Source organism: Neodiprion lecontei, chromosome 4, assembly GCF_021901455.1.
Source record: "Neodiprion lecontei isolate iyNeoLeco1 chromosome 4, iyNeoLeco1.1, whole genome shotgun sequence".
In the NCBI taxonomy this organism is placed as follows: Eukaryota; Metazoa; Arthropoda; class Insecta; order Hymenoptera; family Diprionidae; genus Neodiprion; species Neodiprion lecontei.
Genome location: NC_060263.1, coordinates 10,248,553 through 10,264,018, shown reverse-complemented (window position 1 = coordinate 10,264,018; position 15,466 = coordinate 10,248,553). Strand labels below are relative to the sequence as shown.

General features: G+C 36.5%; 1 protein-coding gene across 8 annotated transcripts in view; it reads right to left on the bottom strand.

Annotated features, from left to right (window-relative positions):
* The window catches only part of LOC107220973 (protein-tyrosine sulfotransferase), a 280,227-nt gene that overhangs the window by 64,842 nt on the left and 199,919 nt on the right, over positions 1–15,466 (bottom strand). The window contains exon 1 of one of the 8 annotated variants that reach the window (XM_046739176.1): positions 1,386–1,406. The exons of the other annotated variants lie outside the window; for them this stretch is intronic. The gene's annotated coding sequence lies outside the window, so the exon portion shown is untranslated. Of the gene's footprint in view, positions 1–1,385; positions 1,407–15,466 lie in introns of those variants that run through there. 8 annotated transcript variants of the gene reach the window in all.

The following is a 15,466-nucleotide window of genomic DNA, read 5'->3' as shown; positions in this document are numbered from 1 at the left end:
GTGTGCAGCCAAATTCTACAGCACGGGGTCGAGTTGCGATCGATTGTTTTGATAGTGTCTGCAGCAGCCTTACAAATTGTGAAAAAAAACAATCGAAAACAACGAGCATCAAATTCGAGCATTGAATATTCTTCGAACATCTAACTAGCATTTAATTATTGTGTAATTATTTTTTCGTAATTACTCACCCTTAGTAGACATCTCGATGTGGGGCTGCTAGATCGCATCCAAGCTGGCACCGCCACATTTTTTTTTTTTAACGCGGTGCGACTAATTTGGCTTTATGGCATTTAATCAGCATCTAATTAGTATTTAGTTATTTTAGATGGTAAACGTCATGTTTCTCATGTGGCGGTGACAGCTTGATAGATGTGGCTGTTTTTTTATTTTCGATCGAGAGAACCCGAAATATATTTGTTTGAAGATTGTCAAGAAAAAGATTTTTTTCTTAAGAATTTGGAATTGTAATATCTTTCGAATTTCCTAATATTAAAGGTAATGTAACTGGGGGTTAGCTTTTCGATAATCACTAGAAAGCGAATCGTAGATGAGTGTCAAATTCTGTGACTGTGAGACCAAAAAATGATCTGCCAAAAATGGAATACCCCAAATACACAATTTTTCTATAAATGATGCAAAACGATACTGCAACGAATACCGTTTTTTCAATGGTAAACTCTGCTAGGGATTAGTATGGAACCCATGATTAAATAAAGAGAACGAAGCCACACGCGACGCGTGCACAATCACGCGGTGTATCACTGCAGGGGCACGAAATGAGTAATCGCCGATTGCTGCCGAGAGATAAAAGGTATATAATTATTCTTTTAATTTGAAAAACGGTACCACGTGATTCTACATTAACCTTTTTGTCAAAAATGCTTATCTTTGTTTGTTGTGCCTATTCTCCCTTCAGTTCTCAAATTTTCCGGTATTCTATATGATGATGATGATGCGAGGTTCGTGAAGTACATTTAACAGAGTAGATTGATGAATTTGATTTACATTTCATCTAAAGATTTCAGGTTCTTACAAGAATGCGAACTCTCATATACATGCATCAGATATTCATATTTTGATTAAATTTCGTCTATTGCAACTATTGTACTAGAGATGAAGGCATCAAAAGCTGGGCAATCTCCAGATGTCGAATTTGTAGTTATCATATTTCGAAATAGATTCGTTTGCATGCTTATTCGTTCTAGGATAAAAAGTAAGTTAAAAACTAATTATTTTGATAATATGAAGAATAATGTTCGATTCTTGTGAACTTTGAAGTGTGAGCTTGTTCCTAGCAATGCTAAAGTAAACCACTCTTTGCATCTTTTTCGTTGTGTATTGCCCTAATAGTGCTTTCTTAGCGTAAGTGAAGAGTGATTTTTTACCTTCCATCTTTTTGCCCTATTGTAGAAAAATCCACCTCCGTTAAGCTGGCAATGTCAATGTAGCGCCACCACTAAAAACAAATGTGGTAATTAGCGGCTAAAAAATCGTTTTTTTTTTTCGCTTCTGCCATTTTCGAAAAAAACGAGGTAATCGTCAGAACCACTTTTATAAATCCATTTCTTCCCCAGACAATCCACCGCTAAGGCTAAATAATCAAACTGTTCTCACAACGAAGTAAACTTCACACGTAACTTTTTACGATCTACTCGCAAAAAATCGATCAGTCAAGCGGTGGTGAAATCGATAGCTAATAATTTCAAACTTGATGTCACGCACGCGATATGGTAAACAAAGCTGTTTTAGCGTCTACTGCGCTTTCGCTACGGAACTAATACGGTAGCAGAACTGCGTCTCAGAAAATTTGTGGAATAAACGTGCATATTCTGAGTTAAGTAGTAAAAATGGTAAACCATTTGGCTGCAGAAAAATGGCGGTAGACGGTAATAAAGACACGCAAAAATGAGTCCAATTTGCGTCATACTATAAAGGCTGGCACAAAAATAAATATTTATAAAAAGTTATCCAAATTCTAATTTAAAAGGCAAATCAAAATCTTGACCCGAACACCCTGGCAGACGACGATAAAGAGCGGTAAGTCGGCGCAGATTGGAGAACGGGCGGTACAGTTATTTTCAATTACCGCAAGTTAATTTCGTTATACTGTTATACATATAGCAGAGTGAGCTTTTATATTATGAATTATTATTCATCGTTATTCAATATTATTACCTATTTGTTAGCGTCATTTAGCAATATTTGGTCTCACGTCACGTTGTTCACGGCATAATTTTAATATCTGTATCGAAAATTTTGTTGTGAAATATATGTTCAAGATACTAGTTGTACACAGAATACCCATCTCAGAGAGTTAGAGGCAAACACGTTACATTTGCACCTGGTGGCGAAATGCTTGTTTAACGAACTCGACGCGATTACTCCCACACGACTATAGCTGAAAAGAATCGCGTGGAAAGTACGGAATACTTCGGTTCGAGGGTGAAAAATCACCACCCTTGGTCATTGACGTCATTATTTAAACCAAAAGCCAGGATGAAGACATGAACGTTACAGGCACTGCATACACATTTATTTTATTCACTGGTGTATACGGTTACTGTCACATTTTAATTACTTTTTATTAACGTTACAGACGACGAGAACGATGAGAATAATTTCGACTATTAATGATTCAGTCCTTACTATTTTAAAAATGTATTTCCGAACAAAATTTTCAACTTAGATATTAAGATCATGCTGTGAACAACGCATCGTGAGGCCGAATATTGCTAAATAACGCTAACAGATAGAGAATAATAGTAAATAATTATGAATAGTAATTCATAATACATAAGCTCCACCTGCTATATAACAATATATACGAAATAAAATTCTGGTAATCGAAAATAAGTGTAGCACCCGTTCTCTAATCTGCGCAGATTTGTGCTCTTTGTGATTGTCTCAGAACGATCCAGGGTGTTCAGGTCACGATTTTTCTCTGCCCTTTTTTAGATAACGTTCTGCAAATATTCACTTTTGTTCCAGCCCTTGGTATGACGTAAGACAGACACATTTTCGCGTGTCTTTGTTGCTATCTGCCGCTATTTTTCCAGCTACCAAAGTGGCTGTCATTTTTACTGTTCAACTCAGGATATCATTCCCTGCTGCCACACCAAAAACTAGCCTTTATGAAATGATGTTTTTCACTTGATTTTTTTAAACCTCTTGGGTCCGTGCCGGCACGCTTTTCAGCACTGGACGCCAGGCAGACTTCCGAATCAATTAATTATCAGCGATGTTAAGAGAGTATATGATAAGACGACAAATTTTGTTTATGAAATCACGTAATTCAAATGGCCACCTTCTCTCCGTCTTAACCTGGTTTCGGAGAAGTAGTACCGGCGTTAATTGGCTGCGATTAATGAGCGATGAATTCACGCGTCGATAGGACGTTGAATTTGGGAATGAAACAAAAGTTGTGTACAATCATTGACTGGGGGTGGAATATTAGGGGTTGGGGTGGTTTCCAAGGGGAGGGGAAAACTGACGTCTATCGATAGCAATTAATTAGCGAATATTTTCAGTATTTTCACGATGTGCCGATACCAGCTCAATCTTAAGTTGGGTTTGTCACGTTCTCTCCGAAAATGCCAGAAGAGTAAAATTAAACATTTCCGCAATTAAAAAGCAACTAATTAGCGACTAATTATTACATTTGTTTTTAATGACTCCGATACACTGGCATTGCTTGTAAATAAATGATATTTCTCAAACTAATAGATTGTCCTACTCTCATCACTGACACACAATATAAGAATGGCGGTTCTAGTTTTCACTTGCAGTTAAAGTTTCTAAAAAAAAACATTCAAAGTAGATGGTGCAGGTGCATAAGGGATGAATAATCACAAGTTAGCGGAAGGAATTATAAGGTAGTAATAAAGATAATGAGAATTGAATGTTTTTGTTTGGAAAAAAGGAGCGGGCTCGTATATTTCATTTAATCGTAACGCTGAATGCGAAAGCCTCAGTTTTGCACAAAGATAAGTTTTCATTTGGGGAAATATCAAGTAGGTTGTAAGTATAATGTGAAGTATTTATTTATTGTTCCTCCTGGGAAAATATAGATCTCCATCTCATTTACATATTTTTCTAATATTTCCTCAACCTACCGTATCTACTATCTCAGGTATTTAATTTCTGTCTCTCACAGTCTTTCCCCATCTACTTAGAATATTCAGCTCTACTCATCCTACTATCATTACCATTCCGCCTCAACTCTTTAACCTACGATCGCATCCCAACCAAGTTGGTGGTAAGTGCGATATACACGTTTGTATAAGGGTTCTGCATTCTTTCCGGAAGAGTAATCGTTCGTATGTTTGATGGTTATTTATTTATAGATATATATTCCTCGCAAATTTTAAACACAGATGTTGTCAATACAACAAAATTTTCTGAAAATATACTGCAAACCTTTGGCACATTTACTTTTGTAAAAAAAAGTTGCTGACGTCGAACGTGCAACATGTTATGCCTATCGTTGTTGACCAGATTACATTTTTCAATTACTGCAAGAAGATTAGATTTTTGCAAAACCAAGAGTTGAAAAAAATATTCAAAGATTGTATTGTATAAAAGTAGAAAATTAAAGAATGAATAAATCATCGCTCGACTAATTTGAGAAATTCGAAATTATCGAAATGTGATAAAATTTTAGGTTGCCTTGAAGTATTAAACCATTCGATAGGTATTGAAATGGGTAGCGTAATGTACCGTCAACCTCGACCCAGAAGATTAATTACGTTGCCGAGTTGCGACGTGACAGAATAAGCTATGGTTTGCTATCGAAAGCAACGATAATAAGGCAAGTGTACTACTTATTAACCCTGTCCCAATTATTGACTTTTTTTGGTTGTATCTGTTTGATCCTTAATTCTAAAATTACCAAAACATAAATTTGTAGTGTTTAATCCTCCAGAAATTGGTTTAAGTCATCACGAAATCCGCAATTTTCGCCGTAAATTTATAGTTATGGAAAATAAAAGGATCAATAATTTGGTCTAAGCGTGTCAATAACTGGTACAGTTACCTTAACTCTAATATGGTCTTTACGTGGCGGTAGGTCCTGGTACAGCTTGCACACCGGAGTGTTAATCCAATTAATCCTTAGCATATTTCATATACAGTCATAAATTAATACGAGGCGATATTCGCTCGCTACCTAATACAGTGCCTTTGTAAATATTGTTCCCGTATCGAACACTGTGGATGGAAAGTTACGGTACACAGAGGCATGATCAAAGTGCGATAGGGGCTTGAGTGCACGACGGGATTAATTAACTCAAAAATAGACCGGGAAGAGAATCTGGCATGTAGTTTCTGATGGAAGACCAGGCGGCACTTCGATTTTTGGTCGATGCAAACATTTGATCTTTCACATCATTCACCACAGCGCTTTTGTACAACGAACGCGTAGCCACGTATATTTGCCTTCTAACTTCAACACGATTTAACAGAGACCAAATTTCACCCGCAATCAAGTAGCAGCGTGTATACCTGCGCAAACAGGTTTTCAAATCCACGACTGAACCAAGTAGCAGGGAAACGAGTAGATTCGCGAATGAGACGAGCCCTGCAATTAGATGGGAGCCTTTTTGAAGACGGATGCGATGGACAAGTTTTTGCAGGCAGGCTGTCGCATGCCACCTAATTTCACTCACATGATCCTTTTTCTATCGTATATTTATGGTTGAAATTAAGTTGTGCAAATTTTAGGTTCTTTGGATGGTGAAATTTCCAATTCTCACATTATTTTTATCCCATTTTCAATTTCTGCATTATTTATGAGATTTGAAATAACCTCGTTAGTTAGACCGCACAACAAGTCAACCGAGACGGCTTTTAGAAATTTTTTGCGTATCTGCAGAATTCAAAAACTTGGTGTTTGGCGAGAGATAGAAATGTAGATTGTTAACAAGGCATAAGTGAAAAACGTGGTCGTAACGGCTGATCGACAAAAGTGTACAACAGCCATATTCACACCGATTTCAATGAATCTGGTCCTGCTGGGTATTTTACCTTCTAAATAGTACAATAGGACCTCGATTTAACGGCGTTCGATTTAAGCCACAGTCCCCACCATGTCGCATTTATCGATCGGTTTGCCGTATGGGGGACGCTTCTGGTCTCCGCGGTCAGGCCCGTAGCACGGCATATATATATATATATATATATATATATATTGATATATATATATCAATGGTCCCTAATAAAATTCACTCAACTTTAGAGGGGTTGATTACAAAAGACCTAACTTTGGCGTGACAATTATAATCCAAGTAACTCTACGGACTCCGATGATAAAACAATTATCTTCTATGCTTATACACAGGAGCTAACTGTTTTATCATCGGTGTCCGTAGAGTTACTTGGATTATAGTCGTCACGCCAAAGTTAGGTCTTTTATAATCAGTCTCTTTAAGCTTGGGTGAATTTTTTTAGAGGCCATCCATGTATATATGTGCAAGTTGATGCGCAGATACAGCATGGGCGCCGCGTACGCAACCTCGATTTAATCCTTTGTAACGCGTATTTTTCCTTGCAGTAAAATTTCTTGAAAGTGAGTATTTATACACCCTTATGGGTTCTCGAGGTTGCTGACTTCAAAAATGGGGCCAGATCGGAGAAATTCTCAAAATTCATTCAAAATGGCAGATCTAATATGGCGGACTGAAAATGTGAAAGTGATCGGAATCGTTCGAAAATCCACACTCAGGGGTTTTTTCGGTTAAGAAATGCGATTGGATCGAACATTTTGAACTTTACAATTCTGACGTTGGACTCATTTTCAACGACTCCGAAAACCCTCGTGTAACAAATTCCAGGCGAATATGTTCAATTTTTATATGTTCAGTCCGCCATAGTGAGTCCGCTATTTTGAATTTTGAAATTCTGACGGTGGATTCGTTTTTAGCGACCTCAAAAGCCAAGATTACAGAGTTCCACTTTTCTAGTCCCTATATTATAATCTTTCCACAATTATATTTATTCTGTAAAAACAGGCATTTTCAACACTTTTTTTATTTATAGCGCTCACTACATGAGCGGAATCATCATAATCCCTCTTAAAACATCAACATTGACATCTTAAAAATTCAATTATGCAAAAAAAAAAGAGAGATAGCTTAAATATTGAATGTAAATCTTGAATAACCGATGCAAAAAAGGCGACTCATATATATAAATGCTGTTGATTATTCACGATAAGAGTTGAAAAATGTACCTATTCATTGCATTTGAAATCATCTAGAAGGGTTCAATTAATCCTGAAAAAGGTGGGATCGAAAATATTTCGAAAATTACAAAAAATTAAATTATATACCAATCGTAGAATAACTGTATCTTCTGTCTCTACTCATCAATAACAACATTTATATCGGACTTGTGTTATTTTAAATCATACACCTTCAGTTATTGTGATTTTTTTTTTAGGTGAGGTGCCCGAGTCTGAAGACCAGTTCTACAAACATTACGCGAGGTAAGAAACGCTTCCTTCCCGTGGTGCATACGATATTTTCTACCACACATGCATTGAAGACGAGTGAAAACGCATGTTTGAAACGACGGATTACTTATTTTTAGGTTATGTCAGGTAGCGAACTCGGAGGCGAATAGAATATGCAGGATTCAATAGATAGGGAAGTTTGAAAAACCAACCAAAAGGGTCCAGAGAGTGAAGCCCTACTCACGAACTAATACTAAGGAGACCGAACACCGCATGTAAAAGTTGGCTTATTTTATTGCATGAAAAGGGCCAAGTCCGCAGAACGAAATAGCTACATGCTCGCGCATGCGCTGTTCGCGGTATAGCCGTATCCTTTTCTTTCTCACAGAGAGTGCGAGTGAAAGACTCTCGCTTAACGACGTAAACAATTTAAAATTTTATTGAAGTGAGGCTAGGTTATGAGTTGAAAGTTATAACGAGTTATAAGACTTTTATAATCTTTATGATGTTTTAATAGATTGGCGTCAAGACACTGCTGCGTCTCTCGATCATCTGTTTGTTTTGCAGGATTAATAAAATGGGACCGCATAGACGTTTTCTGTTTTCCTTGCGTGATTGACAATCATGCGCCATAACCTCGCTATACGCAGTCTATGATGTTTACATACCTATACATATATGCATGGAGCTCACGTACTTGCACTCTCAGTGACAACGAAAAGGACACTGCTATACTGCGAACAGCGCATGCGCGAGCATGTAGCAATTCCGTTCTGCGAACTTGGCCTTTTTCATGCAGTAAAATGAGCCAACTTTTGAACTCGGCCTCAGCTGAGTTCGGTCTCCTTACTATTACTTAGTGGCCCTACTAGAGGCGAAAAAAAAGTTGAAACGAAGATTACTGTTTTTTTTTTTTATTCTCAATATACTTGTATTCAGGGCGCAGATTCTTTTGTTATCGTAATGAACATGGGCCACACCGGCCCAACATGCAGATTATACACTTGCACGGACGAAAGCGAGGTTAGAATCGTCATAACGGCTACTTCGATTTTTATACGACTCGTCATGAAAACATCGCACTCAATATAGTTCTCAGCTAACGGCAGCACTTGTTAGTTTTTGAGAGTTTTTTTTTCCTGTTACCAGAGTTTTTTTTTATCCTGTGGCGAGTTTTTCCCTCGTTTATTTACCCGGTTAGGAAACTGTGACTTCCTACCCATTTTAGACGCTCAAAAACACAAGTTCCAATGCATATGTGGTAGAAGAAAAAAAAATTATGATCTGTTTATTGCGGTTCTTGGACTGTCAGCCAAGAGTGAACGCATCTAGTGACCACCTGTATACAGTAAATGGGTTTTCGTCAATTTGCCGACGTACGAACTGAGCCGTGATAATTGAGATTTTCACACTACCTTTCTCATGCACAGTTATTTGTGAACACTCCGGACGTGTAATTTGATGATACAGACAAATAACACAGGCGCACAAAAAAGTATATTATCCGGTAAATTAGACCATCATACTCTATATATTTTTGGGCATGCTGAATCCGAATCCGGTGACAGGATCGCTCAATCACCCCCAGATTTTGAGTTATACGTGGGTATTTCACTGTAATTTGCGCATCGAAAAATCTTGCAATGTTCGAGTTCGATAAATCATTGTTTCAAGTAGGAGTTCTCAAAATCTGGGGGTGATGGGGCAATTCTGACTCCGGATTCGGCATGTTCAAAAACATCTCGGCATGGTGGTTTAGTCTGCTAGACAAGACACTTTTTTGTGTACGTGTGTGATAAAGTTTTAGACCTGACCTGGGATTGCCTCCTCTTGCAGTACGAAGAATTTCTGACGAGGCAGCTTGGTTATTCAAATTAAATATTGAAATGATGAATTATTATAATCAACTTTGCTAAGTATACAATATTTGGACACGTAGGACCGCGGAACATTTTATCCATTTTCATTCAAGACGAGTAGGTACACGAAAGTAAATTTTGCCAACTATTTCATTGATTGTACCTGATTGAAATTTTTGTTGAAAAATCTTGATTTATTTCTACCAAATTTTTGAATCATGAAAAATAACAAATTCTCATGATCTATAAATCTTGGATGGAAAAATGCACGATGCATAATTTATTACAGTTTTTAATAAATTTGGAATCAATGAGGGATCTTTACTTACACGACCGATGAGGCATCGCGGTATCAAAATCTTGTAATCGCATTCCTCATAATCATATTTCCCTCGAGCTCGATGACTAATAGTACATTATGTAACAAGGGAATAAAGTCAACTTTTATTCCTGTGTTACATATAGGACTTTATTTCCGATTCAACTGTGGCCGCAATATTTATTTGAAGAGTGGGACTTTTAAATTGGGCTCACATTTCCCGCTGATTTGGATTTGCAGGAAATATGATCTCATATATCTCGCAAATACGTTTTAGGGAAAAATATGTCACTCTCGTCCCGCTTTTAAGGTCAGAAAAGTTAACTTTACGGTTAAGTCGGAGATAAAATTACATAATAAGACTGTATCGGATTTAAAACGAGAAATTGGACTTCTAATAGCGTTAACTTTTCTTTGTTCTCTTAAGTTTCGACGATATACAGATAATTATAATTAATGCTTTTGTACGGAATTCTTGGGTTATCTCGGAGTCAAAGTATTACCGCACAAGCAAGGATCGATTAGCTACAAAACGTATATTGGTATAAAGAGCCTGCATCGGGGTAAAAATGCGGAAAAGCTGCAACAACCCAACTTTTCAGCGCAATTAATTACAAAACCTGTCGCGACACACCCCATGGCTATGTTTCGATGCCGAGCATCGCATTACCCGCCCCTCGAAGTCCTGGGGCTGGTGAAATGCTCTTGGCAAATGCGTGTAGGTATTATTGCATCGTCACCTTCGTCGCTTGGTACGGTACTGAATACTGGTTTTAGTTCTGGAAAATAGCACTCGGTACTCGAAAATCCAGGGCTCGACTATGGTCAACCTAACGTACACCTTCCGAGGTAAGTCCTTACCTATTCAAGACCACCGGTGTCGTCTGCTACCATCTAATTAACTTGCATAGCCGACGACATGAGTGGCCTCGAATTGGTTGGAATCCACTTCAGAAAATGTAGGTACACGGCGAGATCTGACACTTTGAAGCGCGCGTGGTTACTGCATCTCATCTATGTCATTTCTTGGTAATATCATCTTTCGCTGAGATTTTGTATTGGTTGACGTGGTGATTGTGTAGCACAACCTGTCTCGAAATGTGTGTAATTTTTATGTGAAGAATGTCATAAGAATTGCCGTAATCCTATGGAACTCCTATAAAAATCCGGTATAAACGTGTTTTGAAACCCGTAAAAGTATTCGGAACTTCATGGTATCCCCGTAAAAATACTTCACAACAATTCTTAAAATGTGACAAATCACGACATATCGTGAAGATTTTTTAGGCCAATGAAATTGTCATATCAGGGCCAGGGCGCATAGCATAGGTAAAGTCTGATTGCAATTTTCATATAAATCGAATAAACTTTTGTTTCGGGCAATATGCATCGCAAGCTTATTTACGCTCAACACCGCGGGCAGGACTGATAAATTCAATAGACTAAACTAAATTTTTTAAATCGTTCAGCAACTACAGAGAATTTATTACCGAAAAGTAGTTTTACTTTGAAACGGAGATACTTTGATTGAAAGTTTGAAAGAAATAAATCGAGACCTCGCTATCCTGAGTTTGAATTTTCCTAACCATGTTGAAAGTTACCGTCACGTTATATAAATTTAATATTTACCTATCGTTATGTTAAGAATTACGTTCAGACTGTCGACTTTTCAGTTTTATGATTTTTCTCATAGCACGAGTGATTTTTATATGTTACATTATCCAAAGTTTGAAGAAATAATTCTGAATCTAGTGCGTCTGAAACGCATATCGATTTATGGATTGGTAATGTTTTTTTCCAAAATAACGCTCATGCGGGTTCGAAATAAAAGTTGATTTAGCGCACAGAAAAGTTTGAACTGCAACAAAGGATCGAATTTTCTCTTAGCCGGTCTAGTGTCCGGTGTATGTAGAGCTATTCAAGTATACATGCAACCTTGCAGCATGTGCCGGAGCCGGACGAACGGCAGGAATAGAGTAAGGCGTGTTTTAATAGCTTTGTGAAGGCTGAAGCACATACAAGGTACACCCTCCACCAATTGCCCGCTGGAACGCCCGAGATTTTACCCAGGTGAACATCAGCTGACGAGTAAGCTGGCATGGAAGGATCCCGTGTCTCTAATCCTTTGATGAAGCTGGTCCACAAACGGAACGTGGGATAAACGAACTTAAAAGCATTCGTCACACGTTGCGACGCTTTTAGAAGCAGGCCGCCGGAGGGTCATTCCATGTCAAATAGACCAATGGTTGTACTCGACCCCTTTTGTTTTGGATAAAATTTTTTCAGCAGTTTTCATTCATCATATAAAGAAGTTCTGCCAAAGGAAAAAAATTAAAAATTTTTTTTTCAAAAGTTATGCAACTTTTAAAATTCCACTATTTTTCCTGTTTTTTAAACGTATGCTTCAAAGATCTCGAAAACTATTATAATTACTCCAATGATCTGAGCTAGATTTTCAAGGGGATACTCGAAGCTACCAAAAAAAATTATTTGAAAAAATTTTTCAAAAAATCGTTTTTTTTGCAGAATTTTGAAATTTACAACATTGTAAAAATCGATAACCGCCATTAAATTTTTCGCTCCAATTTTTTTCTGGAGTACCTCCAACTGATCTCAAAAGATCCTGAAATTTTTGAAATGGGGTTTTTTTTCTTTCAAAAGATATACATTTTTGAATTTTGAAAAAAAAAAAATAAATTTTTTTCTTTGGCACTGACTGAATAAAACAATGATAAATTCACATGCAATTTTCAATTTGAAGGCACAAAAATTTATTTTAAGGCAATAGAGTATATTAAAAAATTATTAATATGTCGTTTAAATTCATTTGGTAATTAAATGTACATTTGTATCAGTTAAGAAGTGACACACTCTGCCATCTACATGTTTGCTACTAAAATTTTTCTACTAGATATTTACTGTGAAATTTTCCAGAGGTCTCTATTATCTCTATGGTGGCCGTACTTCTAGCATTCACGCAGTTTGTTGTTTATAGACCATTATATATCCTTATATATCCTTATATATCCTTACATAAACAATTTTCAAAATTCAAAAATTTATATCTTTTGGAAGAAAAAAAAACCCATCTCAAAAATTTCAGGATCTTTTGAGATCAGTTGGAGGTACTCCAGAAAAAAATTGGAGCGAAAAATTTAATGGCGGTTATCCATTTTTACAATGTTGTAAATTTCAAAATTCTGGCAAAAAACGATTTTTTGAAAAATTTATTCAAATAATTTTTTTTTGGTAGCTTCGAGTATCGCCTTGAAAACCTAACTCAGATCATTGGAGTAAACATGATAGTTTTCGAGATCTTTGAAGCATAAGTTTCAAAAACAGGAAAAATAGTGGAATTTTAAAAGTTGCATAACTTTTGAAAAAAAAATTTTTCAATTTTTTCCTTCGGCAGAACTTCTTTATATGATGAATGAAAACTGCTGACCAAATTTCATCCAAAACAAAAGGGGTCGAGTACAACCATTGGTCGATTTCGCATGGAATGACCCCGGAGTTACACGTTGTGTTAAGGTTGAGCATCGTATTCCACCGCCCCATCATCGCGATGAATAACTGAATTTGATGACCGTTCGATTATTAATTGACTCATTATTGCCTAGGATGATTAACCCAATAAAATTTTACATCATTTACTACATTTTCTAATATGCAGGTGTAGTTTGATAAATAATTTTTCACGTTTGGAATGGCCATTGCGGGATACGGTGTTCAAGCGGAACATGAGCTGTAAGTCCGGTTGCCTGCCTCACACGCATGTATAGGTCCGCTGTTAAAAGGCTCACGGTATAAAAACATAAAAAACATAAAAAAGGATATTCGCTAAACGTTAAACTCTATTAAATCAGGTGTTCATTTATACGGAGAAAAAAAAAAACCGGACAAGTGCGAGTAGGAGTCACGCCCTGGGGCTTCCTTACAAATTTAATTATTTTGTTTGTATGTGATATAACTAAAAATTCACTATTTTCGTACTTTTTTAAAAATATTTTTGCTGTGAGACCTCGCTTCTCTACAAATTTCATGATTCTAGGTCAACGGGAAGTATCCTACAGGTTTTTATGAGTGAGTTTGCGAGTATAAAAATATGTGACATAAATGGCCGTGTCTTTTGATTGCGTTGACTTAGAACCTTGAATTGTATATGCCTCCAAGGGACCGTAGAGCTTAGTATTTGGTATTAATTTCAACTTGATAGCTCTACCAGTTTCCGAGAAAAGGGGTCTTGACAGACGGACAGCCAACGAAGTGATCCTATGAGGGTTCCGCAAAATAACAAAAAGGTGCAGCAGTCTGTGAAAATTCCAAAAATAGATGACGACATTAAGGTGTCGATGCAGGTTTCCGATGTTGTTTAGATTTTATACACCTAAACTTGACCTGGGCCACGACTGTAATAACACTTTTTTAACCTATCGGTGGTGACAGATAACGTTGGTAAGTTTTTTCAATGATGAGCAACGGATCATTGGACACAGAAAACTCTCAGTTTTCGGAAGATTCTGCAACTAATTCGTCTACTTTTTTTTTTGACAGGGATATCGGATTCCAAAGTCGCTTATGAGTATTTTTTGCTTCAACATGCTTTTCACACGAAAATAATAAAAATCTGAATGGCCCTGAAAGGTATTTTCACTCAATTAAAACGATGCGACTTGGGGATTGTGTCATATTCATCATCTGCTAATTATGACAATTGTTAGCTACTTATTTATGCATGTATACATTTGTAGGAAATGCTACGCTGAGGCCAATTCATGCGTTACTAGAATTGCGTTTTCATGAACCACTGTTTTTGTTGTATACGTAAGATTGTTGAAGTATAAGATTGGAGTTGTGTACGATAGGGGCCGAAATGAGAGAACATCAATTCTGTCACAGAAACTTTCGCGTTAACCACGTCCCACAGGATTGCTATCTATAAAAGGCAAGCAATACATTTAATGCAATAGACAAGTCATTATAAGTACGTGTAGATAAATTTTCGGGTTTTCCTCTTGTTAAAACTACTACATTTTCCTTTTCAATACGCTTTTGATTTTTGGCGACTTCAAGCCGCGTACCTGTCTTTAAGCAACCTCCGACTGTTTTTACTTCGTCTTTCAGACATGAATCAATATAATCAATTTTCACTTTTTGAAATTGAATAAATGTGCAACTTGACAGTGTAAGGTGTCGTTATACTTGCTTTAAACTCGTTTGATACGGTAATGTAAGTTATAAGTTTATAATTATGAGTATCTCTTGAAAACGGTCGTACGTACAACCGACTGGATTAAAAATTAATTTTACGGATAATATCATGCATCTGTAGAAACAGGATTTAAAGATTTGCAAGCAAGCGAATTACTCTCTTCGACAATTAGTTATTGAATCACAAGTGTGAACTTTTCAATGCTGATATTTATGTTCAAAATATGTCGAAATTGGTCCGGTGATGGAAGAATTTTTTTTCCAATTATTCTAGCACGTTGAAAAATTTTTAAGTAAAAAAAAAATCAATGTCTAGCATTTCTACACTTGAAATAAAACAAACAACTTTTAATAAGTAAGTCTATATTATGCAGAAAGGTAAATTAATTCTAGTAGCTCTATTTTGTCATATTTTCAAAAAGTAGTATTACTCGGAAAACAATGTTAAAACTTTGTTAAAAATCCGAAGGAATTCACAACAATTTTATTCTTTATTTTAGGTAATTTGCCACGAACCTAATGATTGTTTTCATTATTCTTTTTGCTATCATTTAAGCACGTCGGTAATTTTCATAGATTAAAATCCAGTTACGTCTTCGAAATTTTGGACAAAGTTCAGTCAAAATTAGT